We start from the raw sequence: 12,042 nt of genomic DNA on the forward strand, positions 1-12,042 counted from the left end.
TGGCATGAACATGGCATTCCTAGATGGATTTCCTATCATGGTTGAATAACAGCCAGTATCTTCAAACTGAACACAATATTATTCCTTTCGTACATTATTCTGCTTTCTTTACATATATCGACCAGTCAGTGATAAGAAAATGCTAAATGAAGACAATTGACTTAATATCAGGGAGCACTGCTCGCAATGGTATCATGAAATAGTAAATAACCTTTGAAAATCAGATGCTAAAGTTGTAGTCAAAGTGAACTTAGAGTCAAGAAAGATTAAATGCTTATTCTAAGAACATCCGGGATCCAGGTTGATATCAGAGATAGTAGGAACTGCAGATGCTGGAGAATCTGAGATAACAAGGTGTAGAGCATCATAGGAGCAGGAAGGCTGACGTTTCCGGCCTAGACCCTTCATCAGAAAAATGAAGGGTTTGATGAAGGGTCTAGGCCCAAAATGTCAGCCTTCCTGCTCCTATGATGCTGCTTGGCCTGCTGTGTTCATCCAGCTCTACACCTGGTTATTCCAGGTTGATATATTGGGTGCTATCGTCTATATTGACATATTCACTAGAGGTATTGAGTGGGAAGACCTAAAGTCATAGGGTCATAGAGTCATAGAGTAATACAGCATGGAAACAGGCCCCTCAGCCCAAATTGGTCCATGCTGACCTTGGTGCCCGCTCAGTTAATTCCAACTGCCCGCATTTGGCCTATATCCCTCTAAACCCTTCCCATCCATGTATCTATCCAAATGTGTTTTAAATGTTACAATTGTACCTGCTTCAACCACTTTCTCTGGCAGCCCATTCCATATGTAAGACATAGCAGCAGAAATTAGGCCATTCGGCCCATCGAGTCTGCTCCGCCCTTCAATCATGGCTGATAAATTTCTCAACCCCATTCTCCCGCTTTCTGCTTGTAATCCTTGATCCCGTTGACAATCAAGAACCTATCTATCTCAGTCTTAAATATACTCAATGACCTGGCCTCCACAGCCTTCCGTGGCAGTGAATTGCATAGATTCAGTACTCTATGGCTGAAGACAGTTCTCCTTATCTCCTTTCTAAAAGGGTTTCCCTTTATTCTAAGGCTGTGCTTTCGGGTCCTAATCTCTATGCACCACTCCCTGCATGAAGAAGTTGCCCCTCAGGTCCTTCTTAAATCTTTCCCCTCTCATCTTAAACCTATACTTTCTATTTTTCAATTCCCCATCCCTGGGAAAAGACTATATGCATTTATTCTATCTATGCCCAAGATTTTACACAGCTCAATAAGATCACCCCTCACATACAACTTATAGACAGTGTGGCGTTTTATAAATTCCTACTTTAGAAATACAACCAGTCTGACTCCAACCCAAAACACAAACAGATTCTAAATAAGATCGCACACCTAACATGCATTGTCTGACCTAAAATGTCACCTCTTCTTTACACTGATAAAACCTTTAGTTCTCTCAGGACAGTGACTTCAAAGGAATTTGGGGATTTACGTATACATATTAATCAATTTAAACCTTCTAACTGATTAAAGATTTATCAGCATCTTAGGTTTGTTTAGTACATTCTCAGCAGTGGTGTGACCCTTTGATCTTTTGCTTATAAATTCTGTGTCTGATAAAACCTTTCTTACTGACACCTGAAGAAGGATTAAGACTCCGAAAGCTTGTGTTTACAAATAAACCTGTTGGACTATAACCTGGTGTAATGAGATTTCTGACCAAGGAATAAAGTCCTATCCTGGCCAACCTCTTCCCTATAACTCAGGCCTACTAGTTCTGGCAACATCCTCATAAATCTTCTTTGCGCACTTTCCAGTTTAACTGTTTCTTTCTTATTACAAGGTGACCAAAATTGTACACAATACTTCAAGTGCGGCCTCACCAACAACTTATACAACTGTGACATAACATCTCAACTCTTATACTCAATGCCTTAACCAATGAAGGCCAGCATGCTAAATGCCTTCTTCAGCACACTGTCCACCTGTGACACCACCTTCAATAAACCATGTATTTGTACCTCCAGATCTCTCTGTTCCACAACACTCCTCAGGATCTTATCATTTACTATATATGTCCTACCTTGGCTTGACTTTCCAACATGTAACACCTCACTCTTATCGTATTGAATTGCATTTGCCAATCCTCAGCCCACTTCCCCATCTGATCAAGATCCCTCTTGATAACCTTCCTCACTATTAGCGTTACCTCCAAAGTTTGTATCATCCACAAACTTACTAAACGTGCCTTGTACATTCACATCTAGATCATTTATATAAATAACAAATAACAAAGGTCCCAGTGCCGAACCCTGTGGCACACCACTAGTCACAGGCCTCCAGTCCAAGAAACAATCTTCAACTATCACCCTCTGCTTCCTACCATCGAGCCAATTTTGAATCCAATTAGCTAGCTCTCCCTGGATCCCATGTGACCAAACTTTCATGACTAGCCTGTCATGCGGCCTTACTCAAGTCCATATAGACAACATCCTCTGCCCTACCCTCATCTATCCTCTTGATTACCTCTTCGAAAAACTCTAAAAGATTTGTCAGACATGATTTCTCACACACAAATCTATGCTGACTATCTCTAATCAGGCCTTGACTATCCAAATGTTGGTTGATCCTGTCCCTCAATATCCTCTCCAATAACTTGCCTGTCACTGATGTCAGGCTCACTGGCCTGTAGTTCCCTGGCTTGTCTTTGCTACCTTTCTTAAACAATGGAACAACATTAGCCACTCTCCAGTCTTCCGGAACTTCACCAGTGGCTAAAGATAAAGCAAAAATCTCTGCAAGTGCCTCTGCAATTTCTTCCCTAGCCTCCCGCAACGTCCGAGGATGGACTTGATCAGGCCCGGGGGATTTATCTACCTTAATGCGCTTTCAGGCTGCAAACACCTCCTCTCTGGTAACCCCTTATTTCCTTCGCATCTATGATTCTCTCCTCAGTAAACACTGAGGAGAAATATTCGTTAAAAATTTCCCCCATCTCCAGTGGCTCCACACATAGATGCCATGCTGATCGTTAAGTCCTATTTATACAATGAAATTACTGATGTTCTCTTATAAATCAAACATCTCTAATCCAATAGTTCAATATTTTCAGATGTTTGTCAATAGTCAAAACAACCAAGTTAAAACACGCTACACAATCATCAGAAATGCTAATCCTATGTCCAAGACCTTAACTTAATCACTGGTACATTGAGTTACAGAGAATTCTGTGTTTGCAATCTTTTGATAATTTAATCAAATTTGATCAAATTTCTATGTGTGCACCATGGGTAGGGTACAACAGTCTTGAAAAGATCGGCATTTGTGCATATCATTTCCATGTTACTCAAGTTGGAGAACCAGGCAAAATTTAAGTATTCACTTGTCCATCTGCTGTTAATTTAGCAATCATTAGTATTAATGAATAAAAGGGCATCATATAAAGATGCCATATGGACTGCTAAGATTTAAACAAATCTCTTTACACCATTGACATCTCGATGACTACTAGGGGTATACATTGCCAGCAACAATCATATCACCAACATGTAAAACCTGAAAACAAAGGATTTAGATTTATATTATCATGTCTCAGAACTATATCTAACTGAATGAATTTAATTGCTTTCACAATGGCAAGTTCTCAAAGGGTTTCAATATTCTGTCAGAAATGGGAACCATGACAACAGAACAGTTCAGTAGAGGATGAATATGCAATAACTCTGCTTAGTGTTCACCTGATGAAAGGATATTTGTCATCCAAAAACTTTTATACTGTGCTTTTTGTTGAACCAATTGAACATATTAAAACAGATAAAAACCAAAAGAACTGCAGATGCTGTAAATCAGGAACAAAAACAAAGTTGCTGGAAAAGCTCAGCAGGTCTGGCAGCATCTGTGGAGGAGAAAACAGAGTTAACGTTTCGGGTCCGGTGACCCTTCCTCAGAACTCAGAACCGATAGCCCATTTGGTGTAATTAGCTGAAATATTATCTTGAAACAAGGGCCTGTTATGAAGGCTTTATCTGAAAGGTAATTGTTGGGGTGTAGGAGTGCACAGTGACAACTTGAAAGTCTTCATCAGGTCAGAGTCTGCAATTATAACTCAGATGGAAGCAATGCATTTCCACTTCCAAGTTACTTATCTCCAAACTGGTTTAACGCGATCTCATTCCTCTTTAAAAAGTCAAATGGAGTCACCCAGCAGAGATATACAATAGTTACACATGGAGCAAGAGCAGCACCCAGACTCTCTGGAATTGTAGCTAAATACAGAGAGGAAGCAAAGAGCGCTACCTATCCCCAGCATCTGAAGGAACAAATCTGCTGCTGTCCTCTGAGAGAAGGCAAATGAGGAGACGAACCTCAGGAGCATTGTACTGTGGCCTCGAATCAAGAGCTAGAAATGGCTTAGTGATCACACCAGGTTAGGAAATGCCTGTACATTAGCTTCTTCACCTGCATCCTGTGATGCAAATCCCTTTCTGCACACTCAGTTTTGCCACTTGTTCTCCAACACATCCCTCCTCACATTCAATCAAGTCCCAGCTGCATCCAGCTCTGACTTTCAATGCACTTCATCACCTTCCTAATTATCCCCTTTTTCCATTGCTATGTACCCCAATCCATAAGCAATCCTATGCATCTGACTCACTCACCAAATGCGCAGCTTCCTTCAATGGAATATCTGACCTCCATTTATTGGTCTGTTTATTTATCCCTTGAGGGAGAAGACAGTGAAACTGGAAGGAGAGGGAGAGGATGAAGCTTGGTCAGCACCAATATTTGGGGTGGTGATGCCCCAGTGGTATTATCACTGCTAATCTTGAGACCCTGATAATGTTTTGTAGACCTGGCTTCAAATCCTGCCATGGGGGAAGGTAAAATTTGAATTTCAATAAAAAAAGTCTGAAATCAAGAGTGTAGTGGTGATCAATAATCCATTGACAACCATTGGGAAAAACCTATCTGGTTCACTAATGACCTTCTTAATGTGGACACGTGACTCCAGACCCACAGCAATGGATTCCAAACAAGTTCATTTTATCAGAACTCCACGCAAAGTCTCCAGCTTGCCAATTCCATTAAAAATTAAACAGATGACAAGTGTTGACTCTTAACTGCTGTCTGGGATGGGCAATGATGATCTTCAGTAGATTCTCAACTCCAGATTTTCCTTTCATGAACGCAAATTCCACCAACTGCCATCGCAGGATTTCCATCACGGGTCCCCAGAACATTTGCAGAGTTTCTGGATTAATTATTGAGCAATAATACCACTAGGCCATCACCTCCAATATATTCCATGTTGAGTAAGGATGTCAATCTTAGTGTTAGCCACTAAATCTAAATCAATACATTTTCACAATTTAATCAGGTAATCATACAAACAGGAATATTAGAAATTACACAGAAATAAAAACAGAAAGTGTTAGAAAAACTCGGTAGGCCTGGTAATATCTGTGGAGGGAGAAACAGTTAACGTAAACTGCAGATGCTAAAAATCTTAAACAGAAACAAAAAATACTGGAGAAACTCAACCAGTCAGCAGATTGGTTCCCATTCATTTCTATTGACTCCTGGGCTGTTAAGTATATAGTATGTAACATATAACAATAAAAGCAGTTTCCCACATGATATGGATGTCATCCTCTAAATTCTTATGCACAACTTTGTGCCTTTCTTGAAACATAATACAGAATTAATCTAAAAGTCAGGTCATGCTAATTAAAGAGTCCGGCTTTATATTCTACACACACAATGAGTATTTAATCAGATTAATACGTTCATTGTTTGCATTGGAAATATTAATCTGTTTATCTAAATGGGTCACTTTAACACCTCATTATTTTAGCTGGTGAAAGAATTGTTACTTGTTACTTTAACAGGCTTGACTAAACTATTCCAATATTTCCACCACAAATTCCTTTGGATTCCAAACAAGTTCATTTTATCAGAACTCCACGCAAAGTCTCCAGCTTGCCAATTCCATTAAAAATTAAACAGATGACAAGTGTTGGCTTTATTATAATTTTCTTTCATTTCTTCTTTGAAAGAATTGAAGTTGTTTTACTTCACTGGCATGTGCTGACTATGTCAATTCAGGGAACAGACTTGCAGGAAAGAGTTCATTGGTTCAGCAGCGCAGCAGAATGTAAGTAACAAAGAACAATCAACACTCAGAACTGTCAGCATTGTTGTCTGATTCTGACAGATCTCGCTGTTATATTCAGTCCTCTGATATGAATTCTTTACTATAAAAAGCTGCTACACAAATAATTAGCTAATAGCTTGGTAAACATTTTAATGCTGCCCTTTATAAATGATTCTCAAAACAGCAACTCGTGTGCTGAAACTAAATTGGAAAATAGCAAGAACTGCAACTGCTGGAGTTAAAGTCAATACAGTGTGGAGCTGGAGGAACACAGCAGGTCAGGCAGCATCAGAGGAGCAGGAAAGTCAACGTTTCGGGTTGGGACCCTTCAACAGGGCTTTCCTGCTCGTCTGATGCTGCCTAACCTGCTGTGTTCCTCCATCTCCACACTGTATTAAATCGGAAAATGTTGGAAAAGGCCAGCAGGTTTCTGTGGCAAGGTGAAGATGGGGTTGACATTTCAGCTTGATGTCTTTTTTATCCAAGACAGATTTTAGAATTAGCATTAGAATTAAATTTTATTAGCATGTGTACTCAAGCACAGGGATACAGGAGTACAGTGAAACGTATACAAAGTTAACATGCCTAGCACCATCTTAGGTGCAAAGGTACCTGGGTATGAAATCTTAGATTTTGAATGAGTCGGGGAAGTCAAGAAACTAACTGGGCTGATATGACACCAGCAGTTCCCTAAAGAAATCAAGAGGAGGTCAAAGAGCCAGAAGAAAGGCTTCATCTGAAATGAAAATTCCAAAGTCAAGAGAAAGGAGGAAAAGGCTATGTGGGAAGGGGTGTGGGAGAGAAAACCTCTGGCCACAAAGACGTGAGAGTGAAGGTGGCAGCAGCGGCAAAAGAACCAAATATTCAATGCAGCCTGGAAAACATTGAGGTGAGAGCAGGAAGGAAGGAATAAGAATCATAGAATCATCATGGAATCATAGAATCCCTACAGTGTGGAAGCAGGCCATTTGGCCCATCAAGTGAAACAGAGACTTTTGCTGTAGGATGGATGGTTCAGAGTCAGAGGGTTTAATTCAAGCTGTAGGACATGATGAAAATACATAGGAGACAAATGGTGAGATTGAAAGGGTGAGGATCAAAAAAAATAGGAGCGGAGGAGGGATCAGAAGAGGCATTGGGATTTAAGGTTCATTGCTGCTTGCTGTCCACCCACGTGAGAATACTAGAAAGATTTTGGTACAGCATTGTATAAGGCAAGTGAAGAAATAAAACTGAGGCCCAGGACAGCTCTGAAATAAAGTGAACCAGGGTTGCTGAGGAGAAAGTACAGGAATGAGTTTGGTGGTGAGTGGCAGACAAATGGACACTCATGAGGCAACACGAGCGATGGTCCGAATAATGATTATTGCAGAGAGATCAATTAGCTTTTGTGGACTGTGAACAGGAAGGATAGAATTTAGAATGTAATCACATGGAATAGACTAGAACTAAAGCCAAATGCTATGAAACCAAGATGTAGAAACAGATTATTACACATAAGAAGGCAGATAACAATGGAGACATTATTACACATATTTAATAATAGTTAAAAAGCTTTTAGTGCCAGACAGAAAAATAATTTAATTCATACGTTTAAGAAGAAGGGGACTGAACACACACAGAGAAATATCACCTTAACATCGGTTGGAAAAATTGTGGGGTCCCTCCAAAGAGAGAAAATAGTTGAACATCTAGAAATGAAAGAAAAGCTATAATGAATAGCGTGAATTGCAAATCAAAAATCCTGATTGACTAATTGAGCATTTAACAGTGAGTGTAGATAATAGTAGTACTGCATATGTCGCTCATTTGGATTTTTAAAAAGCCTTTCATAATGGACATCATAATAAACTGATTCATAAGGTCAGACAGTGTGAAGTCAGTGCCTAGGTGGGAGTAAGGATTACTAACTGGCTTCAAGACAGAAAGCAGAGAGTGAAAATAAGGAGTAGTTATATGGAGTAGCAGGAGGTGGGAAGTGGTGTCCCACAAGGACCAGTGCTGGGATCACTGCTGATTACAACTCATATCAATGATTTGGACTTTGGAATCCATAACAAATTCTAAAATAGCTGGAATAATATTTACCAAATATGAATTTCTGTATTCATTCACATATTACCTCCCCTCTCGTGTAAGTGCAAAGGAAATTGTGTTGGTCGTAAATTGACATTTCAGTATTGCCTGTTTTAAGCCCCTGTAGAATTTCATCTCAAACCTCTTGCAAGTGTGTTCCCTCAATTAACATAAAAAACCATTTAATCTTCAAAACCAAATATTCATTCTTCAACCGAAAAAAAAAACACAAACGGATGCTTCATTTGAGTTGACAAGTAACTTCTTAAAACAGATGATAAAACTGTCCCTTGAAGTGGAGTTTATATAAAGTACTTTTCATTTTAAATCTGTTCAGGATTTTAGTGTTGATGGCCTACTCATCATTATTGCCCATCCCTATTGCTCTTGAGTTGCCCTTTTTCTTGAACCATTATAGACTTTGCAGGAAACTTGCACCTGCAATGCAGTTTGATAGGGAATTCCAGGATCTTGATCTAGTGACGATGAAAGAACAGCAATATATTTGTGTCAAGAGTAGGTGTGGCAGACTTGGAGAGAAATTTCAATATGATAACATTCCAGTTCTTCCACTGGCTTTGTCCTTCTAAGGACATCATGAGTTTTAGACATGCTGCAAATGAAGCTTCAATGAGTACATTATGTCAATAGTATGTACTGCAGCTACACCAATTTTGGAAGGGCGAGTATTCCTTCACAATCCTCATTTGAAGCTTTGGGCCGGGGGAACAGGTCACTCACTGAGATTACTCAGCCTCTGACTGGATCTACCAAACATAGCAGTTGGTCCAGTTCACTTCCGAGTCAGTAGTAATTCTGCCTGGATGTTGATGGTAAGCAAATTAGCGATGATTGTTGTTGTGAGAGATGCCTGCAGCAGACACTTTGCAGTGATATGATCCTCTTTGGACAGTGCTGCCACCAACTCTATTTGTAAAAATAGCCTACATGGTTTACTGGCATTAATTGTTGAAGGATTACCTACTAATTGAAATTACTCAACAGGGGACAGTATCCCATCACCAAGTCACCCTTAACTTATATGTAGAGAGTCATTAACACTAATCCAGCTACCTTAGAGCTAGCTCTCAGGGAGAGCAGAACCTCTGACACTCCTGTTTATATCTGTCAGCCAGGGCTCCCTGATTGGACCAGATTAACAGTCTCAATCAGGGAACTCATATTCTATGATGTCCATCTGGCTGATCTCATTACAATCATTGCACCAGTAAGTCTTCATTAGAAAAGGCAAGTTCTTGAGTAACAAGAAATAGTTTATTACATAGTGGTAAAGTAACAGATTACATGAGTTGAAGACTGATTAACATTACTAACACTAGCGAATGAGAATTTCCAGGCTCTGACCTTTTTGTCTCAGCATCTCATTGAACTTTCCTGCTGCACCTTCATTGACTTTATTTAGGAAGAACGTACAGCAACAATTACTGATATTACATTACAGCTGCATGCTTTTCTGTTTCAGTAGTATTGTTAATTTATTAAATTTGGGTAGCATTCATTTTCCTCAAGTTATTTAAACTTCATAATTTAAGCAAAGTACAACTTGTATCTGTTGGGATTTAAAACATTAAGAGGCAAATTGATTGGAACATATAAATCCATATAAGACCACATAAGAGGGAACTTGACAGGGTGGATGTGGAAAGAATGTTTCTACTTGTGGGTCTAAAAATGGAGCTCTCTTTAAAAATAAGCTAGCACCCATTTAAAAAAGAGAAAATGGTCTTTTTTCATTACAGAGGTTTGCGAGTCTTTGGAAATCTGATTCTGAAAAGGTGGTAAAACCATAGTCGTTAAATATTTTTAAGGCAGAGGTAAATGGATTATTGTTAAGCAAAGGGTTGAAAGGTTATCAGAAACGAATGTAATCACACTAATCATGGACTTGAGTTCACTCCAGGACCTGATGAGGCACATGATCTAAGCTGACACTTCAGGTTATTTCAGTCTGAAGTATCACTGGACTCAAAATGCTTTCTCGCCACAGATTCTGACCTTCTCCAGCAATTTCTGTTTTGAATTCAGTTTACCATGTTAATTATGGCTCAGTTGGTAGCACTGTTGCCTTTGAATCACAAGGTTCAAAATTTAAGTTCCTCTCAAGCACAAAGTCAAGGCTAGTGCTCCAGTGCAGCACTGAGGGAGTGTTGGGCTGTTGGAAGTTTTGGGTGAGATATTAAATAAAAGCACGAGCTACCCTCACTTGTGGACATAAATGATGGCATGACAACATTATGAAGATCAAGGTACTTTCTCCAGTGTTGTTGCCAATATATTTCTCTTGACCAATATCACACAATCAGATTATCTTGTCCTTATCGTGTTGTTGTTTGGCGGAACTTACAGCATGCAAATTGGCTGCTACATTCCCTACATTATGACAGAGTACTTTTTTTTTTAAAATGAACTTCATTGGCTGTAAAGCACTTTGACCTGTCCTGTGGTTGTGAGAGACTGTATATAAATGCAAGCTCTTTCATGGTATTGAGGCAATGCTTTATTGCTGATCTTTCAGATGAAGTTTTAAATCACATACTTGCTTAGGTGCATCTCACATATCTTATGCTACTATTCAATGAAGAGCCAAGAACTGCTTCTATGTCATTGGCAATGTTTCTCCCTTAACCAGCGGAACAAATGAGCTGTCATTTATCTTCTTGCTGTCTGTGAGAGCTTGCTGTGTATAAATTGACTGGAACATTTTTGTTGAAAGACAACAGTGGCTTCCAAAAGTAATTAATAGACCATGAAATTAATTTGAGATGTCCCAAGGGCATGAAATGCATTATATAAATACAAGTGAGTCTTTCTTTTTTTAATGCGATTGAGCTGGTAGAACACCAGAGTGGTGCATATATATTACCTCTGAACTCATCTGTCAGAAATATTTTAAAGCAAGTAGAATATATTACTGTGAAATGCAATGGCTATGATTTTGTTAGTAATGGACCTACTGGAGGATAGAAGGCTAGAAGAGTTCATATTTTTACTGATCAGGTGTTCCTGAGTAATATATGCATTTATATCATCAGGCAAAGAATTAGCTGCAACAAACAAATTTATTTTTATTGAACTGATATGAATTTAACCTTCTAATCCAAATTTAGTGCACATTTGTTTAAAAATATGTTTGTACAAGCATCAGCAGAAATATCCACTTAAAAACCTCAACTGCAATGTCATAGCCCATACAAAATATCAACTGGTTAATCATTTCCAAGTGTTGCTTACAAGTTTCAATAGTCTTAAACTCCACAAGCTGCTACTATTTAATTGCATTATTGAGACTGAGTCCATTCATATGACATATTTTTAACAAGTCAGTTTGTGTCATGATTTAGAATGTGAATTGAGTAACAAGCCATAAAGATATTCTGTAAGGAAGTATGGTGAGAGTATCTCACCAGAAAGTCTTAAAGTATTTGGTTTGGAGTCACATTAAGTCCTGATGTTGGACAGACAGTCATAGAGATATACTGCATGGAAACAGACTTTTGGTCCAACTCATCCATGCTGAGCAAGATACCCTAAATAAATCCTGTCCCATTTGCCAGCATTTGGTCCATATCCCTCTAAATCTTTCCTATTCATATACCCATCCAGATGCCTTTTAAATGCTGTAACTGTACCAGCCTCCACCACTTCCTCTGGCAGCTCGTTTTATGCATGCGTCACCCTCTGTGTAAAAACAAAAAAGTGCTGGAGAAAGTCGATAGGTCTGGCAGCATATGTGGGGAGAAAAACAGAGTTAATGCTTCAAGCCCAGTGATCCTTTGTCAGATGCTGCTAGACCTGTTA

General features: G+C 39.1%; 1 protein-coding gene across 1 annotated transcript in view; it reads left to right on the top strand.

Moving 5' to 3' along the window:
• Positions 1-12,042, top strand: part of serpina10b (serpin peptidase inhibitor, clade A (alpha-1 antiproteinase, antitrypsin), member 10b) — a 55,958-nt gene that overhangs the window by 13,836 nt on the left and 30,080 nt on the right. The window lies entirely within an intron of this gene.

Source organism: Rhincodon typus, chromosome 8 (assembly GCF_021869965.1).
Source record: "Rhincodon typus isolate 14 chromosome 8, sRhiTyp1.1, whole genome shotgun sequence".
Lineage (NCBI taxonomy): Eukaryota > Metazoa > Chordata > Chondrichthyes > Orectolobiformes > Rhincodontidae > Rhincodon > Rhincodon typus.